This window comes from Helianthus annuus, chromosome 11 (genome assembly GCF_002127325.2).
Source record: "Helianthus annuus cultivar XRQ/B chromosome 11, HanXRQr2.0-SUNRISE, whole genome shotgun sequence".
Classification (NCBI taxonomy): Eukaryota; Viridiplantae; Streptophyta; class Magnoliopsida; order Asterales; family Asteraceae; genus Helianthus; species Helianthus annuus.
Genome location: NC_035443.2, coordinates 2,702,272 through 2,708,613, shown reverse-complemented (window position 1 = coordinate 2,708,613; position 6,342 = coordinate 2,702,272). Strand labels below are relative to the sequence as shown.

General features: G+C 33.3%; 2 long non-coding RNA genes across 4 annotated transcripts; one reads left to right on the top strand and one right to left on the bottom strand.

Annotated features, from left to right (window-relative positions):
- The first annotated feature begins 1,648 nt into the window (after positions 1 to 1,648).
- On the top strand, positions 1,649 to 3,211 carry LOC110891603. The gene is made up of 3 exons (XR_002565414.1): positions 1,649 to 1,760; positions 1,847 to 1,904; positions 2,639 to 3,211. It is a non-coding gene; the product is annotated as an uncharacterized LOC110891603 (long non-coding RNA).
- Positions 3,212 to 4,208: 997 nt separating this feature from the next.
- LOC118483848 lies at positions 4,209 to 5,737 on the bottom strand. 3 transcript variants are annotated; one of them, XR_004871894.1, is made up of 4 exons: positions 5,596 to 5,737; positions 5,367 to 5,511; positions 4,636 to 5,272; positions 4,209 to 4,501 (listed from the first exon to the last, which is right to left on the bottom strand). It is a non-coding gene; the product is annotated as an uncharacterized LOC118483848 (long non-coding RNA). The 3 variants fall into 3 exon arrangements; XR_004871895.1 differs by having other exon boundaries at positions 4,209 to 5,060; positions 5,210 to 5,272; XR_004871893.1 differs by having other exon boundaries at positions 4,209 to 5,272.
- Positions 5,738 to 6,342: the final 605 nt, after the last annotated feature.

Genomic DNA, 6,342 nt, shown 5'->3' with positions numbered 1-6,342 from the left:
ACATGTCTCAAGCGGAATTAACATGTTAACTTCAAGCGAAATCATCAAGTTTAACTCAAGCGGAATTAGAAACTATTTGATTTCGCTTGAAATTGACCTAATGTCATTTCAAGCGGAATCACTACTAATTCTCACTTTCTTGATTTTCGTGCCCTGATCTAACTCGTTCTATACAAGACTCGATACAAGACGAAGTCGACAGACGCATGCACCAACAAAACTCATTAACACAATCTGGACTTTTTAATTTAGGAATGAAGTTGTGTGAGGTTTTGATGGATAAAGAAGAATCAGAACAAACCAATTAGTTCCTCCATAGTTGCAGTAAATTTTCATTTCCAGTTGAATTCACAAAACAAGTAATGAGCAAAGTTGAATTATAGATGGTTAAATCAATTTATCCATAACCCGTCAGTTTAAAAAAACTTAGAAACAATTATAAAAGACTATACTAAATTTAATAAGGACACAAAGGATTGAATGTAGCATGCAACTACAAAGGATTGAATAGCATGCATTTTTAATGGCCCGTATTAATTACAATTAAACCTGTCTAAGATATTTAGCAAGTGATTTGGAAGAATATTTCAAATAAGTAAAATGCCCAAATTTGGGATAGATTGTGTAATACTGAATCGTCTAAGATACACAATTTAAAAGCAATACATCTGGACATAAATCACAAATAAAGATCAAGCCATATACACTTGTGAGAACTTGGCTTACAATTTCCTTTTTATCTTGTTAGCATTGACACTTTGGTTTTGTGTGCCCACTTGGAAGTTCATGGAAGAATATTGTGTTGGAACAAAAATAGGCCAGAACAAATAAATGTGACGCAACTAGTTTAAAACCAATTATTCTAGTGAAAGGTAAAAATACACATAAATAACAAAATAAATGTGCAATGATACGGGGATGACAAATCCTGAAATTTAAATAAAACGACCTTTAAACTTTGTTCAATGTATATAAAAGGTTCACCTCTTCATGTAAATATTGTACCATATAGATACAAAAAGGTATATGATTTAAGAAAACCTCAATAATTCATTTCCTCTTCAACATGTTCACAAACCCCATTGTTTGTTTCACAACTCCGACATCTCAATGTAATCTTCAAACACTACCCGTTACATATAAACATACCAAAGTGAAATGTTTCTATATGCATTTACCGGTAGCAACATGTATTGATTTATAATTCGCATGCAATATTGAACATCACTCCCTCTTTAGATCTAATACAAAATGACATCGTTGTTTAATTTTCCGAGCACAACTTGTGTATCTACCTACGATGACTTACATATTTTCCCACATGGCTTTCCGATTCTAAAAAAAATGAACTCTTTGCGAAAACTTCCATTCAAAACTACTTTCTGATTTTTCTTTTTCTTAGTACACATTTCTTTTACTACTAACCGCCTTCTTCTTCGCATATTAATTGTTTATTCACCTACACAAAGACAATTAGGTGAAAAAAAAATAAGACATAATATTACTACTTTAAGATATGAACAATTAGATTAGAAGAAATAAACAAATGGGAGTAAATGGAGGGGCTAGAATGAAAAAGATTTGGGTTTGTAACTCTTTCTAGGTTAAACTCATTACATATAAAACCCTATTATTCGTTTATCAGTTTTATAACATTCCACAGATCAACTGCCGCCGCAGCAGTCAGATTATAATCGATGGTTACCGCTTTATCTTTCCTGGTTGATGAAATCGGGCCTCCCTATATAGCAAAATCATCAGTAAGTGGTATTTGAATTTTAAAATTCTTTTCATCAATATTCTTTTTAATTAGTTTGACGTAGAATTAATCAGTGTCATCATGCAGGGTGTTGTAGAACGATCGTTGGCTGTTCAGAGGATTTCGGAAGACAATGTCGTCTCAGGTAACTTTTAATCCATTAAATTCTGTATTCTTTTTAACAACGTTTTTATTTAAATTTTGAGCCGATTTGTGGATCTATAATTTCCTATATATTTCTTCGGGGATTGATTTGAGGTTTTTATATTTCACGCGAATTGCCTATCTTATTCCTTATGATTTTTAAGCAATGGCGAAGCTTGAGGTTTTCGACCGGAGAGGCAGAAGTCACCGGACCTAAATATTTCTATAAAACCGGGGTTCGAAAACATATATACCAAAAAATTTCTATACGAAAATTATATACTCTACTCTCCACTACTGAGCAAAAAGTTCGGGGGGTCGGCCGCCCCCTCCCGCCCCTTAAAAGCTTCGCCCGTGTTTTTAAGAACCATAGTCTTGTTGCTGTTTTTTATATTTTTGTCTCATGTTTTTCTTTTCATGTAGATTGAATTTTGACCAAGGTAAAATGTTAACGCCCTTGCGTTGGGGTTTAATAAACTTTGAAAATTTTGGTTAACTTTTCGGTAATATGAATCAAGATTCATTTTGATTCTTTTGGTAGGTTTTTTAAAAAAGTTTCAAGTGGTTCAGATGCATACAACTTGTACAAAGTTTATACTAAAAAAATTGTGGGGGTTATGACATTGTCATCGAAAACACAAGTACCTTTTAAGTATAAGGCAGAAAATTAACTTGAATCAAATTAGCATTTCATGTGAGGGCTTAACAACTTAACATTCTTATTACATTCTTTAGGGCAACAAGTCTTCATCTCATCGGCCTCATTTGACTCAAAGAACCAGTTACACTGCTAAAAAAGTGGTCACTGGCCATCGTACATCGCCAAAGTTTTTAAGGTTCAGTAATAAGATGATGGCTAAGGTTAGATGGTATTAGTGACCTGAGGACACAGAAGACGGCAGGAGGGTTTTTCATGGAGAAAAGGGTTCGGTAATAAGATGATGGCTAAGATTAGATGGTATTACCGGCCTGAGGACACAGAAGACGGCAGGAGGCTTTTCCATGGAGAAAAGGATTCGGTAATAAGATGATGGCTAAGATTAGATGGTATTACCGGCCTGAGGACACAGAAGACGGCAGGAGGCCGTTCCATGGAGAAAGAGAGGTTTTTATTAGCAATCATTTCGATTTGCAAAGCACCGAGATCATCCAAGGAGAGTGTGGTTCATACTTTACAGAAGTATATAGCACACAATTGAATCACAATCGAGTTTTAACGGCGTAGTTTCTAAGCTTTAGTTGAATAACAAGTACATAAATGAATCTTCAAGAATATTAATTAAAGTTGTAGTTATCTTTATTTTTTTATGATAAATTTCTTAACATTCGTGGATTGATGTTGAAAAACGTATTTATCTAATCATTTTTAAACTTGTTATGATAGATTTTAAATCCTCATATTGATAATGAAAAGTGTTGATTATCTGTTCTTTTTTATGATAAATTTTTACCTTTTGGTTTAGTTTTGTAATTGCAGTTTCAGTTTTGTTTATAGTAAACTAGGTTATTGACCCGTGTATTACACGGGTTGCATACGAAAAATGATATAATTCTAAAATTTGTAAATATCTATTATAACAGAAGTAGCAAATTCGAAAACATATCATGTGAAGGAATACATTTAGATTATTGAGTAATGTAGTATTTAATTATCAAGTCCCAAACATGGATTCATACATAATGAAACTTAAGTCGTGATCTATCCAAAACCCACTTGACGAAGATAACCCCTACCAAATATTAAAGGATCATTGTGAGGATTACAAGAAGGTGTACCCAAGTTCACCAAACTGAAAAAGTGAACACAAATTAATCAAGAAAATCATTTAAACTTGCATTAATATTTCAAGACACAAATTAATAAAAAATTATTTAAGTTTCATCAAAATTCCAAGAACCAACTTGTTGCACTAAACTTACTTTTAGTAAATCACAATGTTTCTACAATCTCAAGTAGGAGAATGAGCCACAAAATAACAGATTAGATAAATTATGATGGGCATTTTCCAAAAACCATTAACCTATTTTGTCAAAATTGTGTTGACAGATCGATATAACCTGCGCAATATAGTATAGTATAAACATTACAAAAATGACCATTTCCTCGAGCTTACAACCTAAACATTGCCCAACCAAAAGTGTAAAATGATCATATTTTTATTGGTACAATTAAACAAAGAATATATCATGCTTACGGATAGGGATGAGCATGGTACCCGTTCGGTACCGAAAATACCGGTATCAAAAAACGGAGAAAAGTGGTATCAGTACCTGTACCGAATACACCGGTTCAGTACCGGTACCGGTATTTACCGGTGTTTTACCCGTACGTACCGGTACCAGTACCGAAAAATGGAGAAAATGGGTACCAGTACCGGTACCGAATATACCGGTTCGGTTCGGTACCAGTACCCGGGACCAAATGCTTATCCCTATTACAGAACATACATCAACAATAGAAGCCACATCAGAACTACCCTGAGTACCATTGGACTTTTATAAGCATTCATCTTCTTGTGATTATTAAGGAGAAATATATCTACAACAGACATAGGTGCGGGTAGTCAGAGCATTGGCATTGAAAGTTATGAAGGTTGCCTGCAAATTTCATTAAATACGTGTCATCATGCAAAATATATAAACATCAGATGCAAAATTTTTAACTACCATCCTCATAAACTTGTTGATTGAACAAAGTAAATGTGTAGATCATTCAAGTAGTATTTGGCAACCTTCCTTTCACGTGTAGACATGGTCTTGGCGCCATCCTCACAAATCTACAATGTTGATATTATCCTTGTAAAATCAGATGCCCTGCATTACTGATTACTACTACTTGTAATATATTAACAAACAATTTATTTATTTTATCTATTAAAACAATAACTTAATCTCACACATTAATCAGATAAAATGATGCTTTAGTAATGATCCATATTATCATAACTATCTCCTTTAATTTATTATCCTGCAAGCCACTCTTTAGAGCAACCTTTTATAGAAATCCAGCAATCAATTCAGCCTTCTAAGCTACTTGTAAGATATTAACAAACAATTTTTTGTATCATTTGGGGCACAATTACTTCATGAACATCAATGTAAGCAGATTCATCAATATAATACCACATCCAGGCCCCTTCGCAACCATTTGGCTCTTCTGAGAATAACAATTTAAGACGTGTAAAGACTCAAGTGAAAATGATGAAAAACATATTTGTTATTTAAAGATGGCATATTGATATGTGCAATTCTAAGTGAAAGTGATGCTTTTTAAGTGCAAAATAACTAAAAAAGGCACCATCATACCTTCCAAGTGCAAAAAAATGGTACTGAGCCTTTGATCTCCAAAACAAAAGTTCCGTATTTCACCTGCGATGTTAGCAATTAGGCTTCAATGTTAGCCAATAAGAAGGGTATGAAAGTAAAATGTAATAAAAATGTAAAAAAAAAAAAAAAGCCAAACTTATAAAGATGGAGCCGCTAAGCGGCAACTGCAAATGTATAACAACGACGGCGGCCAGCGGCGGACGACGGATGGAGTCCAATTAGGCTGAAAAAGGCGATTATTTGGCGTTCGAGTCCGATTAGGGACGTAACCGATGGCGGTTCTACATTTTCGCAGAGAGAATAAACGACATGAGTGAGCGGGCTGAATGAGGAATGAAATCTGATCTAGGGTTGAAGAAACATACCCAAAAAAACCTGTGTTTGAAGCAACAATCTTTTATTCACGTTGATAGACATTAAACTTGAGAGTATTCATCCCATACCATTTAGGAAATAATGTATTAGGGTTTCTGAAGATTTGGGAATGAGTATACATGCGAATGAAAGATCAAACTTGGGGAAAGAAAAACGGGTCAGATCAATAGATGTGTGGATCAGTAATTTTCGGGTCAAATATCAAGGCGGGAAATCCAGGAAAAAGAGTCCCTGCGGGATCGACACGTGTCCCAAAGAGGTTTCATTTATTATATGTATAGATTAAAAAATGTTCAAATTTAATTTAATTTAAAAAAAGATATATTTTAGTTATAATGAAACAAAATTAAAATTAAAAAAGAATTAATTTGTAAACCTATAACGAATAAAAATTTAATCTGAAAATAATTATATAAGACTTAGACTTTACGAAGCCAAATTAATTATATTTGAAATCTTAAATTAAATATAACTGTTTTATCTATCACGATTAATCACCTTAAGTAATGAACAATCGTCAATAGTTGATAAAAAAAACTTTAAAAATATATTTAATATTTAACTTGTCACAACCCTGTTTTCGGTGGGTGAGTCTTATATGCGGTACACGTATTTTAATACATGGCGAATAATGATTAGGTAAGTGTTAAACAATTAATATGTCTAGTGAAACCATTACAAACTATATGGAAAATTGAGAGAGTAAACACATTACATTGGCTATGTAGAAGTGACGT